Raw genomic sequence first — 19,487 nt, 5'->3', positions numbered from 1 at the left:
GCACGATGAGTGCTGTGGCAGCTGTAGGCACAGTGTGTGTTTTTAAAACAAAGAGCGTCCACAGAGAGAGCTGAGGAAAAGAAAGACAGACTGATACTGAGGTTCGTGCTCCCTCCTTGCTCTGTGTTTCAGCTTTGCCTCCCTCACTGAGAGATGTCTTGCTTCAGACCCTGTCTCCCACCGCCCTGTGGGGCTTCTGGCCCAACCCCACTTGCAAGCAGCTGCAGTGAGCCCTGTGTCGCCCGCTGCGCCGACTCGACGGTGGCCATCCAGGCCTCCCCGGTGGTGGTGACCCTGCCGGGCCCCATCCTCACCTCTTTCCCTCAGAGCACAGCTGTGGGATCCTCTCTGTCAGCTGCTGTTGGGAGCTCCCTCAGCGCCGCGGGGGTTCCCATCTCTTCTGGGGGCTCCCTTGGTCTGGGGGGGTCAGGGCTGTGTCTGCCTCCCCCTCGCTGCAGTCTGAACTGCTGAAGCCGGCGGATCATCCCGTTCGGAGCAGGAAGGAAGACGGGGACCCTGCAGCAGCAGGAGCGTGGCCACGGCTTGCAGATGGGCTGGGTGTCCGCATCCCACCTGGCAGGAGGGACCTGTGCCCGCTGCTCCTCGCTGCACGGCAGGCCTCGCCGTGCCTCCTCTGGCTCTGCTTTGCTCTGGGCTCCTTGAGAAAGGGCTCGTTCTCTTCTGCTTTGCTGAACCTCCTGCTGACGGGGGAGGGTGCCGGAGTTAGGGACTGCTCTTGGTGGGCTGGGATTGCCAGCAGCGAGAGCAGAACGGGGAGAGGCAAGCGCTTTGCCTGGAGCTTGTTGTTGGGAAATGGGCCGTTCTCCGTGCCTCCCTGAACCCTGCAGACGTGTTTCTTGGTCTCTGTTCTGTGCCACTGCAGTTGCTCCTTCTCATTAAAGACTTTGTGCAGCATAGCTGGAGACTGGTGCTGGTTTGTTCTTCTCCCCCTTCCGTTAGCCACCTGCTCTGCAAGGAAGAGGGAGAACCTGCTCTCTCCCATGACAGGAGCCTCCGATGCTGCTCCTCCCTTTGGGACACTGCAGGGAGGACACTTTGTGTCCCCCTTACAAGCTTCAGTGGGAAGCCGAGATCTCCCAGAGCTCCCCAGAACCTGGGAGCTGCAGCTCAGGCCAGGCTGACCCACACAGGAGGCCAGGCCGCTCCTGGGCCCTGCACTCCCGAGCTCTGTCTGGCTGAGGGCAGGCCTTGGCAAGCCAGACAGCCCCCTTCACACAGCAGAAGACTGCAGCCAGGTGTGCCCCCTCACCTTCTCTTCTCCAGGCTGAACAAGCCCGGCTCCCTCAGCAGCTCCCTCAATCACCACGTGCTCCGGCATGCTCTCATACCACCTTGTGCATGTCCCCTCTTCCTCTTCCCACGTGCACAGGAAGACCTCTTCTATGGCTCACACTTCCTGACTGCGGTCCTTCCGAAAAATGCCACCAGTGCTCAGGCAACCTGTGGTGGGATGGCGTGAGGCTGTCTCTGTCCTGTCAGCGGCGTTGGAGAGAAATGCCCCAGAGCCTGCAATGTCCCTGTTGGCCTCTTACTTGTGGGCCTTTACTCCCACCTACCCCTGTTCCTACTGGTGCTGTCCACGTTTGCTGGTGAGGAACCGCCAGCTCAGGGAAACTTTGTGGGTTGAAATCCTGCTGGTCAATGCCACATCCTAGATTGGCACCTATAGAATGTGCCACTGGGCCTGAAAGAGGGAAGGATGCATCTCAGGAGCCCTCCAGCTTCGGGAGCAGAGGGCAGAGGGGCTCCCAGGTGACTAACGAGAGGGAAAAGTTGCCCCAGTCTCCAAAAAAGGGGAAAAAGGACTACCTGGGGAACCAAGGAAAGGTGATGATAAACTGGAGCAAGTTCAGCGGAGGATTCGTAGGATAGTCAGGGGCCGGGGGCTCTGGCCTTGTGAGGAGAGGCTGAGGACCCAAGGCGTGCTTAGCTGGGAGAAGAAAAGGCTTTGCGGGGATCTAATAGGAGCCTCCCAGTGCCTACAAGGAGGCTACTGAGATGGCTGGCAGATGAGAGCTGACGGTCAGAAATTGAACAGGCAGTTTGTGACTGGCTAGAGGAACAAAAAGGATCACCCAGAGGGTGCCAAAGCAAGGGAACAGGGGTCCAGAGAGGCTGTGAAATGTCTGTCCTCAAGGTATTTTATGACCCGAGAGGACAGAGCACTGATCAGCTGGTGTGAGCCTGCTTGGAGCAGGAGGATGCACTCTCTGACTGCCTGAAATGCCTTCCAACCAGAAGAGTTGTTGGAGGATAAGGTGGAAGCAGGGAGAGAGCATTTTGTGGGTGAATGTTTGAAGAATGTCCCATGATCCACATTTTAGGTGAGAGGCATGCAGAATGTGAGTTTTGCAGGGGAGAGTGGAAAAGTGGAATTTCTGTTCTAGGCGTAGCTACCTGCAACTGGTGGCCACATGGGTATGCCCATTTCTTCTTCTTCAGGAGCTGGGACTGCAGCAAGACATAGTCAGCAGGCTGAGCAGAACCCCCAGCGGAGAGAGAAGGAGGCCAAGAGAGAGAAGCCATGAAGGAGGCCACCCGTAGAGAAGAGCCTGCCACAAGCGGGACTTGAACCCATGTCTCCCTGGGAGACGGGAACCTGAATGCAGTGCCTTAGACTGCGCGGACATCCTGACCTCCTCCTGCTGCTGCTGCTGCTGCTGCTGCTGCTGCTGCTGCTGCTCCCCCACAGCTGCCAGAGCCAGCCCAGCTCAGCCAGCCTCCTCCGGGCACTGCTGCAGGGGGAGCTGGCTCCAGGGAGCACCCTTGCCCTGCTCCCACCAAGGGCTGCTGACAGGCAACCGCAGCTCCTACACGCACTTCCGACCACACAGTACCCAGCACGGGGACAGCGTCTCGCAAGGCCAAGGCAATCCTTCATGGGAGCAAGCAACAGAACCGTCAGCAAACTATGACTCTGCACATGCCGACACCTGGTCAGTGGGCTCCAGGCCCAGGTCTGCCTTTCCCATGACTTCCTCCATTCCCTCACGATATGGTGAGCCAAGCACTTGGACGGCAGTGCTGCCTCGTGGGTGGTTCCTGGGGCAACAAGGGTGCTTCCTTCTTCCCTGCACGGGGCCTGGAAGGCTGGGCAAGGAGGGCTCTGCCACACCAACCCCTGGGGGAATGCTGTGCCGGTCTCAAGGAGTCAGTGTGTGGGAAAGGGGCTGGAGGGTCAAGGAGAAAGGACAGGAGATGCGCCGAGGGCTGAGCAATGGCTGAGCTCCGGTTCCTGTGGGGAAGCGGCTCGCTTACTGCCCATGGTGCAGAGGAAGGAGGGCACAGCTCTGTCTGTGGCTGAGCTCCGGTTCCTGTGGGGAAGCGGCTCGCTTACTGCCCATGGTGCAGAGGAAGGAGGGCACAGCTCTGTCTGGGACTTGTTGAGCTTCACGGAAGGAGCTAGACTGCAAGGCATCTCAGCAGGTCACTAGTCCAAATGCCTGCTCAAAGCAGGGCTAGCCCCAAAGCTAGAGCAGGCTGCTCAGTGCCTGAGCCCCATTGAAACTTGAGTGGGATACCCCGGCACGGAGAATCCCACAGTTCTCTGGGCACCTGCTCCAGTGCTTCAACGCTCCCTGAGAATCTCTGCATGGTGCAGAGCAGCCCCCTCAGCCTGCTTTTGCCAAGGCGGGCCTTGCTAAAAGCCCGGCCTGTGTCTGCTGGGCTAGGAGGTGCCCAGAGGCCTGGCCATGAGGCAAGGCTGCAGGGGGAGTCAAGGGGAGCGGCTCGACCACCCTACGGCAGCTGCACTTGCTGAGGGAAGCTGGGCTCTTTTGGCGCAGGAGAGGCAAGGCCCTGTGGAGCCCCGCTGAAGAAAAGTTTCCCTGCGTTGGCCAGGAATCGAACCCGGGTCAACTGCTTGGAAGGCAGCTATGCTCACCACTATACCACCAACGCACCTCCAGCAGCCCACATCCAGCGTGCGTGTGGGGGTGCGGGTGGGGGTGTGCGCGCACGCTTCTCTGTGTGTGAGATGTTGGCTAGGGAAACGCGAGCTGCTGCGTGCTGGTAATGGTGCCGCTCCCCATCGGCGTTTATGCGTGTGCCAGCTGTGCATGCCCTGTGCAAGCGTACCTGTGTTTGTGTGTATGTACCTGTGGTGGTTTAAGCACAGACGAACACCCACCCACTTGCTCACGCCTTTCCCCACCCTCGGGGGATGCAGAGCCCTGAAAACAGGATGAGAAAACTCATGGGTCAAGATAAACACAGGGACAAGGCCTAGCAAAAATTGTTGCAGGTGAATCAGGCTTGGTTTGGGGACAATTAATTTCTTGCCAATCAAGACAGATTCACGCAGTGAGAAACAACAAGACAAACCTAAAACAGCGCCTTTCCTCTCCCCTGTCCCGGGCTCAACTTGACTCCTTCACACCACACTCCTTTAGCTGCCCAAGTGGCATGCTGATGGCTCAGCTGTGTCGTGCGTTGGGTCCACTGTGGAGCTGGAACTGGCTGTGTCTGACACAGGGCAGCCCCTTACCTTGTCTCACAGGGGCCACCCTGCAGCACCCCCTCTCCCCTCCACTACCAACACCTAGGCACATATAGCCAATACGGTGCCCTTTGGGAATACCGTAGGGCATAACATTGAGCTAACACAGGTCTCCCTCTGCCCCAGACAGAGGCACATTCACGCTGTCCCAGGCTAACGTGTGCTGGCATAATGTGCCCTTTGGTTGAATTAAAAAGGCACAGCAACTAGCCTGGATTTCTTCTTAGGCACCGGATATGTCCATATCTTGTACACTTGCCTAGTGTACATCAGCTCGGCAATCGGTGAGTGAAAAGCGGGCAATGCTAGGGTAACGATTCTCTACCCTGTCGTATAATGTGCAAGTAGGCCAGGTGGATCGTTTCTAGCAGAGGTTTCTTGGCCTATATAACTTGGTTGGATACGAGCATCTGCCACATGCCACGCTGCATGCCCATAAGTAATTTGTTTTGCAGGACTCTACCCATTACCTGTTCCTGGGCTGACAGCCATTTCTTGACCCCGTCCTACCCACCTGCTCTCAGGCAGACCTGTGGTTGGCTGTCAGGACCAGCCAACCCTACCCGTGTGCCCAGAAGCCCATCTGGAAAGGCAGCCCCCACTCTCTACATACAGGGAAGAGGCAACTTTTGACAGCGTCATTCCCCGTGGGTTCTCATATTGCTCTGTGATTGCCTGACAACCATTTTGGACACCATCATGCCTGCGTGTTCTCAGTGGCACTCTGTTCTGTGCCACTGCATTTGCTCCTTCTCATTAAAGACTTTGTGCAGCGTAGCTGGAGACTGGTGCTGGTTTGTTCTTCTCCCCCCTCAGCTAGCCACCTGCTCTGCAAGGAAGAGCAACTGGACTCTGTCCCGAGCTCTACCGCCAGTTGAGGGTGGAGCTCCAATGCACCAAAAATAAGCAAGCGGGCAAGAGAAAGACCAAAAAGCCTCGGGAAATGGAGTGTGAGTCTGTAACCCAGTCATCACGGCCCTGTGGTATCTCTGAGCGTCACCCTTGAGTACCACCATGGAAAGCATTCAAGAGCTAACATAATTTCTTCTGCCAGTGCACCCAGTGTGTCTTGCACGTACGCTCAGGAAGCAGTGACTTTTCACTGCCTGCCCTGAGTACCCCCTGACAGAGGACAGAAGCAGGCTTATGAACTGGGCAGAGGTGACAACACTTCTGAGGCCGCAGGAAATAACGGACACGCGTGCTCAGCTGAGTTGTGGAGGGTGCCTTCAGAAACATGCTGGGACAACTTGCCTTTCTGAGCCTGAATCTCAGCCAGAGCCCTGGCATTTGGAAGTCAGGTTTTATAGCTCCTTTCCTTTTGGTGATGCACCTTGCTGCTCACAGTTGTTTTGGAGGAAAAAAGCACCTAAGCTGCTCAGCAGTAAACCAAGGCCCCCTACATGCAAGCGTGCAGCGAAGCACAAAGCGAGATCCAGTGTCGCTGCTTAGTCTCCCAGATGATGCATTACTCTCCTCAACACTGCGCCACCAAAGCCTCTCAGCAGTCATTGCTGCTTAAGGTGCATCGGCTCTGGGGCAGGTGCACGTCTTCCCCTGACTGAATGCTGTTGCTTCCGCTTTCTCTCTTGGACTAATCTGCTTCCGGAAGCAAGTGGAAAGCCTTCTGCAAAGTTTCCTTCCTCTGCAGGAGACCTGGACATCGGCATGCCAGGTGCCTTCATAGGGACTCCATGGGTGTCGCTGTGTGGCTGATTCCACCTCCTGCACAGCTAGGGCTCTGTCCGCCCTGCCAAAGGGACACTGAGGTGATCAAGGACTTGGCTCATCTGTCATACAAGGACAGGCTGGGAGAGCTGGGGTTGGTTAGCCTGGGGAAGGGAAGGCTGAGGTGGCATCTTAGGCGTCTGTCTAAACAGCTGGGATGGGAGGGTGGACAGGCAGAGTAAAGAAGAGAGCGCCATCCTTTTGTCAGTGGTGCCCAGTGAGAGGGCAAGAGGCGATGGACAGAGGTGGAAATACAAGAAATGTCACACATAGTAACCCTGTTTTACTGTGAGGGTGGTCAGTGTCCCCACTGGTCAGATGTGAATGTTAATACAGACCTTTTGATAGGTCCTCTCAATTGTTGTTCGCAATCTTCATATGAAAAACAGCCATTGCAATTCGCCGTTTCATTGGTGCTGTGGAAATAAACTCAGGGGATGGGTACGGAGTGGAAAGGAGGAAAGCGCTGGTTTTCAGGTCTGGACGTAGGCAGTGTGACTGCAAGGTGGGGTTAGGGTGGGCATTTCAGTAGGGAACGGAGCAGGCGCAGCCACGATCCCCCTCTTTGTAGTTCCACCGACTTGTAGCATTGCTGACGACAGAGTGCGAGTCTGTAAATACTGTGCTAACACAACCCCCCCCATACAACCCTGAGAGCACAGCAAAGAACGTTGTTTTTTTCTTTAAGCAACCTTGGAATCGGAGGCTTAGGAAGCTTCGTCCCCTTCAGGTAGAAAGTCTTGTTGAGAGAGGCTCCTTGTGTTTCCCTCGGCCCACAGGCCATAAGCTGCGAAAAAAATGAGGGTGCCTCAGTTCTCAGCTACCAGGAATATCATTAAACCCAGTTCCAGTAACCTTCAGGATGTCTCTGCAATGCCGGATCCTGGACGGGGTAGGTCAGCATCTCCAGGGTGACTTCAGATCAGACAGACAGGCCTTTGAGCCAATAGACCTCCTCCCACCGCACTCCAAAATTGCATAGGTGGCCTCATGAAGCACAGTCTGTGCCCTGGTGACTACCTAGGCATTGTTGATCTTCATTTGTACCCTGCCACAGCAGCATGCTTTTCCTGCCAGTTGCAGCTAGCAGCACCACCAGTTCCAGGACTAAAATGCCTCTCTCCTGGCTCCTGCACCAGCACCGCAGTCTGAAGCCCAGCCTGCAGCCCTCCCTGCAGGCAGAAAGCACAGGTCTCAGTTGGTCTCAAGGCTACAGGGAGGCGAGGGGAATGGCTTGAACCCTCAGGGGAAAGCTGGGTGGTATTTCAGCAGGAGAGGCTACCTGCAGAAGATATAAGGCACCCTGGAGCCAGGCTGAAGAGACGTCTGCCAGCATTGGCCAGGAATAGAAACGGGATCCACTGCTTGGAAGGCAGCTCCGCTCAGCACTATACCACCAACGCACCTGTGGGCAGCGCTGCCTCCTGCTCCTCCAGATCAGAGCCTGGCCTGCCTCCTGCTCCTCCACTTCACACATTGGCTGACCTCCTCCTTCCAGCACCACCCGCCCCCACTTCCTCAAGTCACTCCTCATGCTCAGCCTCTCGACTGCAGCCACCTCCTACCCTTGCTCTGCATGCAGACACGCACTGCCACATGTACTACCTCCGTACCAACTACTCAACGCCATTTCCCAATAAGTCCTGCTCCAGAGCCAAAAGGGAACAGGAGCTACTTTCATCTAGTGATGGAAATGATCAGTTTTGCAGGCCGCTTGGTATTTTAGTCCATGTTCAGGAATTGGACAATGCTGGCCGGAGCTGGAAAAAGACCTAGACACTCCTGTTCCACAAAAACAAAGTCTCTCCTATCTCCCTTTAAGTCATCCACACCTCCCATTTATTCTCCCTTTCCCGTCCACACTTTTCCTCAGCCAGGCTCCACCTTGCCCTTTCCATAGATCTCTCCCACTCTTGCAAACCGTTCCCTCTACACACCCACAACCTGCACGGCAGTTGTGGGTTTTGTTCAAGGGTTGACACCACCTTACGTCCCCAAGAGGCTGGAGGTGTTGCCAGGAGGTCACCATCTTCCCTGCAGGAGCGTCTCCACCCTAGTGCTCACAGCAGGCTTGGAGTCCCCCTCAGATAAATTTGAGAAGCAAGGCGGGGTCTAATAGCCCACCCCACAGTCACGGCCATCCCTGGTTGCCTCCACACAGCAGCCTTCATTTCTTCCCTGGGAGCAGATGAGATGCCGTCTTGGGAGCGAAAACATCCCCCATGGCAGGATATCCCAGATGCCCGGCTGAGGACAAGGCGCTGGGAGCTGCAGCTGTAGCCCCTGGGGTTACGCCCCTCAAGGGCTCTGGAAGCCTGGCACCAGGTGCCCGTCATGCTCAGTGGAGGTCTGAACCGCAGGGCTTTGCATGAGGCCTGGCCTTGAAACTGCCAGGGAGGCAGGCGTCGTTGCAGAGGGCCTATGATCAGCAGGTCAGAGAGGGCTGGAGCAGGTAGTTGTGGCCGAGTGGTGAAGGCGATGGACTAGAAATCCATTGGGGTTTCCCCGCGCAGGTTCGAATCCTGCCAACTACGGCGCGCAGTCGCCTTTTGGGCTGCCTGCAGTTGACCCCACTGCAGCTGTGGGGCTCAGCTCCACACTGTACGTGGTGCCCAGGGAGACAGCAAAACCCCCTTGCCTACTGCACTTGTCCTCGCCCCTCCCCCCCCAAATTCCTGGATTAATGGGAAATTCTGCTCCCATTGACAAGGTGGGCAAGTCGGGGGAAGGGAACGGACCAGTGCTGAGTATGGGCCGTGATAAGGGGTCCACTGTTAGGTGGTTGTTGAGCAGAACTTAAGAGCCTGGTCTCGCTCTGACATCCCAAGCAGCACAGCGTCACCAGCTGTCTTCCCTACACCTGAAACTACAGCAGCTCACCTCCAAAGAGAGCTTCCACAACATGGCCCTCATTGCTAACAAAGCAGGGAAGACACCTCATGGATCTGAGATCTTGCCAGCACTCACAAAGCGCCCCTCACTTTAGGTGTCACGAAGGCAGGCAGACCGGTGTGGAGCAGCAAGCAAGTGGGGGAACAGCAAGAAGGGGACAGCACTGACTATGACCTACAGAAGAGGTCCTTCTGTGCATACATGGGCCGCAGTGCTAACGATGAAGTGAAGACACGTCATAGGTCTGAGATCTTGTCTGGGGTTCTGGGGGTATTCTGCCTGACCCCTCCCCAGCCCTTGCACACATGGACAAGCTTTCGCAAGGGGCTTTCCAAATTTAACCTAAGGATGAGATGATGAGGGGTGGGTTTCTCCTGTCTCCGCCTCTTCTGGGAAAGATGTGGAAGTGCAAAAGAGGACATGGTGGTGACTGTGGCATCAGGAGACCATCCCCTGCCATCACAGACCCTCATGGGTGGGACAGAAAAGAGCTGGAGGCTTCCCAGAGGGCTTCTTTCAGTCCCTTACCCAGCTGCTCCCAACAGAGCAGCAGCAGAGGAGGAGCTGCCGGTAGCCTGCCTGGATGGTGCAGCATCTTAAGGAAAAGGGAAACCCTGACGGTTGGTTGCTGGTGCATTGTCCGTTCCCCGCAGCCGTTCCACTGTGGGTGAGGGAAGCATTGCAAGGGAAGAAGCAGCTCAGAGAGATTGTCAGTATGAATGGAGAAGGAAAGGGGCCAATGGAGAGGGCACCTGGAGCTGTGCCAGGGACCTCTTGATCTGCAGTGAAATACCTTCCGCTGAGCAATAGCCCCTGCAGCACGCAGGCTGGGGCCACACTCCCCATGCTCATGTCTGCACCCACTTGCCAGCCATCTCCATCCCGCTTTTGCTTGTCTCCTCTACCTGGTTGCTGCATTCTCTGGCCTGCGGATGGGACAGGAAACGAGCAGACAGAGCCCAAAAATGCAGGCCACAGCAGTGCCACCTCATCCCTCACCCTCACCAGGAGGCTCTACCAGCTCAGGCTGCCCAGAGCCTTCCTGGGATGCCTTGCAGCATTTAAGACTGGCCACCACCCAGTCCAGCTGGGCCAGCCCTGCCCTGTGGTGACTGGGAACCACCTCCACCTCCAGCAGTGTTGGGCAGGACAGGAATGGCACCAGGCATGGAGAGGAGGGGTTGGGGATTTTCTCTGGCTCTCTTGGCACCCTGCATGGTGGCGGGGGCAGCAGCTGGCTGTCTGGGAGCAGCAAGGGCGGGGCTGTGCCAGGAGGGAGGACAAGCCGGGAGCTCTGTAGGAGTACAGCGCAGCACGGGCAGGGCAAGGCCCTCCCAGCTGGTATGAAAGGCAAGGCGCTAACTGCTATGCAATTTGTCTGCCTCCTTGGCCAGCAAAGAACTGACTTTTACGCCGGGCACAGTCCCCCAGCCCCCTGGGAGCTGAATTGCCAAGCAGGGTGGTGTAGAGAACCGCTAGTGCAAAACAACGAGATGTCTCAAACAGCCTTGGTGCTCAACGGCTGCTAAAACCACAACGTAGAGCAGCGGTCGCTAGGACTGCAGGACCGGACAGTACCAGGAGTGGGGCTGAGGGAGGGAGTCCTGCGAAGGTGGGACGGTCTTGCCTCGGCCCCACCCCCCCGCGGTCTATGAGGTGTCTTATTTCTCCCCACACATGGGGCCTGGGGGAGGGACCTGGTATCACTCCTCTTGGTTTGACTGGTTGCCCCTCTGAATTCGACTGGTATCTCTACCACTCCTGGAACCGGGACGAGAGAAGGTTCCAGAGGTCCCGAGACGGAAATCTATAAATAGGGAGTGAATACCCCCGTTGGCAGGTCCAGCGCTGCATCCAGGACTGGTGATTCTCCTCTTCTTTCCTCTTTCTCTCTCTCTCCCCCTCTCGCTTTCACTTCTCCTAAGGTTATTAAGTTGTTAAGGTTGTTAAATTGTGGTGGGGTACTGCACGGCCTACCTCAATTTCCCATAAAGCTGCATAGCTTAGCCGCATAGCCGGGGTAGACATAATCGCGAGAGGGCTGGCGAGCATCCAATATTCGTACTCGATACTTGTTTCTGTAGAAGCTTTCCATTAAAGTTGGTGTTTGCGTACGGACCTTGAGTGTTGGCTCACCTTAATCCACACCGAGGGGATTTGCGAATCTTAGTCACTCGCCCTCTTCCCCCAGGTGGGACGTGACAGGTTGCAGCCCTCATGAGCTCGCTGGAGAGCAGCTCCTCTCCGCCCTGCAAAGCAACAGGGCTGCCCTCTCGCGCCGGTGGTTCCCTTCAGCGCCCGCAGAGCCAGCCCGGGTGGTCAAAGAGAAAGTGCCCCTGCAGGGTTCTGCGCAGGAGGCGTGGGGAGAAGGACAAAGCAAGACCCTTGAGCTACCCACCACAGGCCCCAAGCAGGCAAAGTTTCCAGGGAGACAATTTTCCTGCGCAGGTGAGGTCACAGGTAAGAGGAAGGGAAGGAGGCAGGAGTGCTGGCAGTGCCAGGGAGCATCAGGCAGGGCTGCGGGAGGTCCCGGCCGAGGCGCTGGGGGGAGCAGAGTGGCGCAGCGGAAGCGTGCTGGGCCCATAACCCAGAGGTCGATGGATCGAAACCATCCTCTGCTAATTGCGCTTTTTTTTTTTTCCCCCCTGCGCCTGGCAGCTGCTGCCTCTCCCAGCAAGTTTTAACCTGCACTGCTGCAGCCCTCTGGGCACCCATGCCCACAGGCCTCCTGTTCCCTCAGCTCCTTCTCTCTGCCACTGCCGCCTTCTTTCTCCTTTGCCTTCTGAGGAGCCAGCACTCCCAAAGTGCCCCTCAGCAAGGCAGACGGGTGGGTGTGGAGCAGCAGGCGGAGCTCTCCCCAAAAGGCAGTGAGCGGCCCGGAGACACAGGTGTTTCTCCCTTCCCATCAGGCAGCTCAATCCCAACTTCCCAGCCACAAGCACAACCTCCAGGGATCTGCAGGTGGGGAGAAGGACAAGGCTGGTGCTATTTTGGCAAACACCAGTGCGATCAGCTTGACCATCTGGGGGTTTTCTCCATCCTAGTCTCTTTGCTGCCTTGCCCACGCGCAGGTCCAGCCAGGAGCAGGGCCGAGCAGGTATGCCCAATGGGCACCGTATTGGCTACATGTGGCTAGGTGGTGGTAGTGGAGGGGAGAGGGGGTGCTGCAGGGTGGCGGCCTCTCTGAGATAAGGTAAGGGGCACAGCCTGTTCCAGCTCCACAGTAGACCCAACGCACGACACAGCTGAGCCATCAGCAAAGGTTGTGGCCCCTCTGTGAAAACGTGTTCCGGGAGGGGCAGAAAGCACCAGACAGGGACAGGAGGAAGGAACAAAAAGAGTGAGAGAAAGCAGAGGGAAGATGCATGCCACTTGGGCAGCTAAAGGAGTGTGGTGTGAAGGAGTCAAGTTGAGCCCGGGACAGGGGAGAGGAAAGGCGCTGTTTTAGGTTTGTCTTGTTGTTTCTCACTGCGTGAATCTGTCTTGATTGGCAAGAAATTAATTGTCCCCAAACCAAGCCTGATTCACCTGCAACAATTTTTGCTAGGCCTTGTCCCTGTGTTTATCTTGACCCATGAGTTTTCTCATCCTGTTTTCAGGGCTCTGCATCCCCCGAGGGTGGGGAAAGGCGTGAGCAAGTGGGTGGGTGGGTGTTCGTCTGTGCTTAAACCACCACAGGTACATACACACAAACACAGGTACGCTTGCACAGGGCATGCACAGCTGGCACACGCATAAACGCCGATGGGGAGCGGCACCATTACCAGCACGCAGCAGCTCGCGTTTCCCTAGCCAACATCTCACACACAGAGAAGCGTGCGCGCACACCCCCACCCGCACCCCCACACGCACGCTGGATGTGGGCTGCTGGAGGTGCGTTGGTGGTATAGTGGTGAGCATAGCTGCCTTCCAAGCAGTTGACCCGGGTTCGATTCCTGGCCAACGCAGGGAAACTTTTCTTCAGCGGGGCTCCACAGGGCCTTGCCTCTCCTGCGCCAAAAGAGCCCAGCTTCCCTCAGCAAGTGCAGCTGCCGTAGGGTGGTCGAGCCGCTCCCCTTGACTCCCCCTGCAGCCTTGCCTCATGGCCAGGCCTCTGGGCACCTCCTAGCCCAGCAGACACAGGCCGGGCTTTTAGCAAGGCCCGCCTTGGCAAAAGCAGGCTGAGGGGGCTGCTCTGCACCATGCAGAGATTCTCAGGGAGCGTTGAAGCACTGGAGCAGGTGCCCAGAGAACTGTGGGATTCTCCGTGCCGGGGTATCCCACTCAAGTTTCAATGGGGCTCAGGCACTGAGCAGCCTGCTCTAGCTTTGGGGCTAGCCCTGCTTTGAGCAGGCATTTGGACTAGTGACCTGCTGAGATGCCTTGCAGTCTAGCTCCTTCCGTGAAGCTCAACAAGTCCCAGACAGAGCTGTGCCCTCCTTCCTCTGCACCATGGGCAGTAAGCGAGCCGCTTCCCCACAGGAACCGGAGCTCAGCCACAGACAGAGCTGTGCCCTCCTTCCTCTGCACCATGGGCAGTAAGCGAGCCGCTTCCCCACAGGAACCGGAGCTCAGCCATTGCTCAGCCCTCGGCGCATCTCCTGTCCTTTCTCCTTGACCCTCCAGCCCCTTTCCCACACACTGACTCCTTGAGACCGGCACAGCATTCCCCCAGGGGTTGGTGTGGCAGAGCCCTCCTTGCCCAGCCTTCCAGGCCCCGTGCAGGGAAGAAGGAAGCACCCTTGTTGCCCCAGGAACCACCCACGAGGCAGCACTGCCGTCCAAGTGCTTGGCTCACCATATCGTGAGGGAATGGAGGAAGTCATGGGAAAGGCAGACCTGGGCCTGGAGCCCACTGACCAGGTGTCGGCATGTGCAGAGTCATAGTTTGCTGACGGTTCTGTTGCTTGCTCCCATGAAGGATTGCCTTGGCCTTGCGAGACGCTGTCCCCGTGCTGGGTACTGTGTGGTCGGAAGTGCGTGTAGGAGCTGCGGTTGCCTGTCAGCAGCCCTTGGTGGGAGCAGGGCAAGGGTGCTCCCTGGAGCCAGCTCCCCCTGCAGCAGTGCCCGGAGGAGGCTGGCTGAGCTGGGCTGGCTCTGGCAGCTGTGGGGGAGCAGCAGCAGCAGCAGCAGCAGCAGCAGCAGCAGCAGCAGGAGGAGATCAGGATGTCCGCGCAGTCTAAGGCACTGCATTCAGGTTCCCGTCTCCCAGGGAGACATGGGTTCAAGTCCCGCTTGTGGCAGGCTCTTCTCTACGGGTGGCCTCCTTCATGGCTTCTCTCTCTTGGCCTCCTTCTCTCTCCGCTGGGGGTTCTGCTCAGCCTGCTGACTATGTCTTGCTGCAGTCCCAGCTCCTGAAGAAGAAGAAATGGGCATACCCATGTGGCCACCAGTTGCAGGTAGCTACGCCTAGAACAGAAATTCCACTTTTCCACTCTCCCCTGCAAAACTCACATTCTGCATGCCTCTCACCTAAAATGTGGATCATGGGACATTCTTCAAACATTCACCCACAAAATGCTCTCTCCCTGCTTCCACCTTATCCTCCAACAACTCTTCTGGTTGGAAGGCATTTCAGGCAGTCAGAGAGTGCATCCTCCTGCTCCAAGCAGGCTCACACCAGCTGATCAGTGCTCTGTCCTCTCGGGTCATAAAATACCTTGAGGACAGACATTTCACAGCCTCTCTGGACCCCTGTTCCCTTGCTTTGGCACCCTCTGGGTGATCCTTTTTGTTCCTCTAGCCAGTCACAAACTGCCTGTTCAATTTCTGACCGTCAGCTCTCATCTGCCAGCCATCTCAGTAGCCTCCTTGTAGGCACTGGGAGGCTCCTATTAGATCCCCGCAAAGCCTTTTCTTCTCCCAGCTAAGCACGCCTTGGGTCCTCAGCCTCTCCTCACAAGGCCAGAGCCCCCGGCCCCTGACTATCCTACGAATCCTCCGCTGAACTTGCTCCAGTTTATCATCACCTTTCCTTGGTTCCCCAGGTAGTCCTTTTTCCCCTTTTTTGGAGACTGGGGCAACTTTTCCCTCTCGTTAGTCACCTGGGAGCCCCTCTGCCCTCTGCTCCCGAAGCTGGAGGGCTCCTGAGATGCATCCTTCCCTCTTTCAGGCCCAGTGGCACATTCTATAGGTGCCAATCTAGGATGTGGCATTGACCAGCAGGATTTCAACCCACAAAGTTTCCCTGAGCTGGCGGTTCCTCACCAGCAAACGTGGACAGCACCAGTAGGAACAGGGGTAGGTGGGAGTAAAGGCCCACAAGTAAGAGGCCAACAGGGACATTGCAGGCTCTGGGGCATTTCTCTCCAACGCCGCTGACAGGACAGAGACAGCCTCACGCCATCCCACCACAGGTTGCCTGAGCACTGGTGGCATTTTTCGGAAGGACCGCAGTCAGGAAGTGTGAGCCATAGAAGAGGTCTTCCTGTGCACGTGGGAAGAGGAAGAGGGGACATGCACAAGGTGGTATGAGAGCATGCCGGAGCACGTGGTGATTGAGGGAGCTGCTGAGGGAGCCGGGCTTGTTCAGCCTGGAGAAGAGAAGGTGAGGGGGCACACCTGGCTGCAGTCTTCTGCTGTGTGAAGGGGGCTGTCTGGCTTGCCAAGGCCTGCCCTCAGCCAGACAGAGCTCGGGAGTGCAGGGCCCAGGAGCGGCCTGGCCTCCTGTGTGGGTCAGCCTGGCCTGAGCTGCAGCTCCCAGGTTCTGGGGAGCTCTGGGAGATCTCGGCTTCCCACTGAAGCTTGTAAGGGGGACACAAAGTGTCCTCCCTGCAGTGTCCCAAAGGGAGGAGCAGCATCGGAGGCTCCTGTCATGGGAGAGAGCAGGTTCTCCCTCTTCCTTGCAGAGCAGGTGGCTAACGGAAGGGGAGAAGAACAAACCAGCACCAGTCTCCAGCTATGCTGCACAAAGTCTTTAATGAGAAGGAGCAACTGCAGTGGCACAGAACAGAGACCAAGAAACACGTCTGCAGGGTTCAGGGAGGCACGGAGAACGGCCCATTTCCCAACAACAAGCTCCAGGCAAAGCGCTTGCCTCTCCCCGTTCTGCTCTCGCTGCTGGCAATCCCAGCCCACCAAGAGCAGTCCCTAACTCCGGCACCCTCCCCCCCGTCAGCAGGAGGTTCAGCAAAGCAGAAGAGAACGAGCCCTTTCTCAAGGAGCCCAGAGCAAAGCAGAGCCAGAGGAGGCACGGCGAGGCCTGCCGTGCAGCGAGGAGCAGCGGGCACAGGTCCCTCCTGCCAGGTGGGATGCGGACACCCAGCCCATCTGCAAGCCGTGGCCACGCTCCTGCTGCTGCAGGGTCCCCGTCTTCCTTCCTGCTCCGAACGGGATGATCCGCCGGCTTCAGCAGTTCAGACTGCAGCGAGGGGGAGGCAGACACAGCCCTGACCCCCCCAGACCAAGGGAGCCCCCAGAAGAGATGGGAACCCCCGCGGCGCTGAGGGAGCTCCCAACAGCAGCTGACAGAGAGGATCCCACAGCTGTGCTCTGAGGGAAAGAGGTGAGGATGGGGCCCGGCAGGGTCACCACCACCGGGGAGGCCTGGATGGCCACCGTCGAGTCGGCGCAGCGGGCGACACAGGGCTCACTGCAGCTGCTTGCAAGTGGGGTTGGGCCAGAAGCCCCACAGGGCGGTGGGAGACAGGGTCTGAAGCAAGACATCTCTCAGTGAGGGAGGCAAAGCTGAAACACAGAGCAAGGAGGGAGCACGAACCTCAGTATCAGTCTGTCTTTCTTTTCCTCAGCTCTCTCTGTGGACGCTCTTTGTTTTAAAAACACACACTGTGCCTACAGCTGCCACAGCACTCATCGTGCCCTCCGAGCTCCACAGCACAGGAAGGCTGACCCGCTTGTGGGATAGGAGCCAGCACAGGGGGTTTAAAGCACCTGTGGAAAGACTGATCATAGCCCATCTCCAGAACAAACGTTGCTGCATTGCAGAAGGCACTGGATGCGCTTGTCCGTTTGGTTAGAGACCACCTGCCTTAGGCAGTAATTCTGGTGGGCAGACCTCCTTGCAGCGGAGCCCCATTGACGCCGTTCTGCTTGAAAGAACCCCCCTCTTCCCACCTCTCCCCAGCCACCTCCACCAAAAGGGCAAGAGGTGACAGCCCTTCAACAGTTCTATTGCAAGGCCAAGCTGAGGCAGCCCAAGTATCAGCCTGAGTAGCCACCATGACAGCAGCTCAGCCCACAGAGAAAGACGGAGCAGACTCAGGCTTACCTCGTTCCTCGAGGAAAGGGAGGCAAAAGAGGAGGATGCAGAGCCTGGAGCAGCACAGGCTTTTATGCTGTGTCCCGCGTGCCCCATGGGGCCCCAAACATTCCTCGCTCATGAAGCATCTAAACACCTAGTAGTTGCCGCTTGCCGAGGCCTCGCTGGTGATTAAGCCCTTGTCTCTTTCACTCAAAATGTTTTTCTCCCACTTCATACCACCTAGAATTGTAGAATGAAGCATAGAATGGTTTTGGGTTGGAAGGGCGCCTAAAGATCATCTAGTTCCAATGCCGTTGCCATGGGCAGGGATACCTTCCACTAGATCAGGTTGCTCAAAGCCCCATCCAGCCTGGCTTGAACACTGCCAGGGAGGGGGCAACCGCAACTTCTCTGGATGACTTGTTCCACTGTCTCACCACCCTCCCAGGAAAGAATTTCTTCCTAATACCTAATCTAAATCTACCCTCTTTCAGTTTTAAGCCATTACTCTTCGTCCTATCCCTGCACTCTCTGATAAAGAGTCCCTCCCCATCTTTGCTGAAGGTCTCTTGGGAACCTTCTCTTCTCTAGGCTAAACCACACCAGCTCTCTCAGCCTGTCCCCCTAGGGCAGGTGCTCCAACCCCTTGATCATCCTTGTGGCCCTCCTCTGCACCCACTCGAGGAGGTCCATCTCTTTCTTATGCTGGGCGCCCTGGAGCTGAACACGGTATTCCAGGTGTGGTCTCACGAGAGTGGTGTAGGGGAGAATCACCTCCCTCGACCTGCTAGCCACGCTTCTTTTGATGCAGCCCAGGATATGACTGGCTTTCTGGGCCGCAAGCGTGCGCTGCCAGCTCATATTCAGTTTTTCATCTACCAGTACCCCCAAGTCCTTCCCCGCCCGGCTGCTCTCAATCCACTCATGGGCCAGCCTGTATCCATGTCTGGGATTGCCCCGCCCCACGTGCAGGACCTTGCACTTGGCCTTGTTGAACTTCATGAGATTCGCACGGGCCCACCTCTCTAGCCTGTCAAGGTCCCTCTGGATGGCATCCCTTCCCTCTAGAGCATCAACCACACCACTCAGCTTGGTGTCATCTGCAAACTTGCTGAGGGTGCACTCAATCCCACTGTCCATGTCCCCGACAAAGATGTTAAATAATACTGGTCCCAGTACGGACCCCTGAGGGACACCATTCATCACTGGTCTCCACCCGGACACTGAGCCGTGGACTGCAACTCTTTGAGTGTAACCATCCAGCCAGTTCCTTATCCACTGAGTGGTCCACCCGTCAAATTCATGTCTCTCCATTTTAGAGACGTGGACGTTGTGCGGGACAGTATCAAATGCTTCGCGCAAGTAGATGATGTCAGTCGCTCTTCCTTTATCCGCCAATGTGGTAACCCCGTCGTAGAGGGCCACTAAGTTTGTCAGGCACGATTTTCCCTTAGGAAAGCCATGCTGGCTGTCACCAATCACCTCTCTGATTCCCACATGCCTTAGCATAGTTTCCAGGAGGATCTGCTCCATGACCTTGCCGGGCACAGAGGTGAGACGGACCAGCCTGCAGTTCACCAGGTCGTCCTTTTTTCCCCTTTTTAAAAATGGGGGTTATGTTTCCCCTTTTCCAGTCGCTGGGAACTTCACCGGCCTGCCACAACTTTTCAAATGTGATGGACAGTGGCTTAGCAGCTTCATCTGCCTGTTCCTTCAGGACCCTCGGATGCATCTCATCAGGTCCCATGGACTTGTGCACATTCAGGTTCCTTAGATGGTCTCGAACCTGATCTTCTCCTACAGTGGGTGGTACTTCATTCTCCCGGTCCCTGCCTTTGGATTCTGTGAATTGGGAGGCATGGCTCGAGCACTGGCTGGTGAAGACCGAGGCAAAAATGTTGTTGAGTACCTCAGCCTTCTCCATGTCGGTTATAGCTAGGTCTCCCAGTTCGTTCTTCAGAACGGGGGTGGGGTACAGCTTCTTTCACCTTCCTTTGTTGTCCTGTGTTCCTGAAGAAACCCTTCTTGCTATTTTTCACGTCCCTAGCCAAGTTCAGCTCCAGCTGTGCCTTGGTTTCCTGATCCCTTCCTTGCACTCCTGGGCCATTTCCCTATAAACTGCCCGGGATGGGTGTCCCTACCTCCACTGCCCATGCATTTTGGTTTTGT

The 19,487-nt window shown here is 56.8% G+C and overlaps 4 non-coding genes across 4 annotated transcripts; 3 read left to right on the top strand and 1 right to left on the bottom strand.

Annotated features, from left to right (window-relative positions):
* Positions 1-3,849: 3,849 nt before the first annotated feature.
* Positions 3,850-3,921, bottom strand: TRNAG-UCC (transfer RNA glycine (anticodon UCC)). The gene has a single exon. It is a non-coding gene; the product is annotated as a tRNA-Gly (tRNA).
* A 4,778-nt stretch (positions 3,922-8,699) lies between these two features.
* TRNAS-AGA (transfer RNA serine (anticodon AGA)) lies at positions 8,700-8,781 on the top strand. The gene has a single exon. It is a non-coding gene; the product is annotated as a tRNA-Ser (tRNA).
* A 2,907-nt stretch (positions 8,782-11,688) lies between these two features.
* On the top strand, positions 11,689-11,760 carry TRNAM-CAU (transfer RNA methionine (anticodon CAU)). Its single transcript has one exon. It is a non-coding gene; the product is annotated as a tRNA-Met (tRNA).
* Positions 11,761-13,014: 1,254 nt separating this feature from the next.
* On the top strand, positions 13,015-13,086 carry TRNAG-UCC (transfer RNA glycine (anticodon UCC)). Its single transcript has one exon. It is a non-coding gene; the product is annotated as a tRNA-Gly (tRNA).
* Positions 13,087-19,487: the final 6,401 nt, after the last annotated feature.

The sequence above is a fragment of the Nipponia nippon genome, unplaced genomic scaffold, assembly GCF_047370975.1.
Source record: "Nipponia nippon isolate SJK-2023a ecotype South Korea unplaced genomic scaffold, ASM4737097v1 scaffold_62, whole genome shotgun sequence".
Classification (NCBI taxonomy): domain Eukaryota; kingdom Metazoa; phylum Chordata; class Aves; order Pelecaniformes; family Threskiornithidae; genus Nipponia; species Nipponia nippon.
This window is presented reverse-complemented; position numbering and strand designations above follow the sequence as displayed.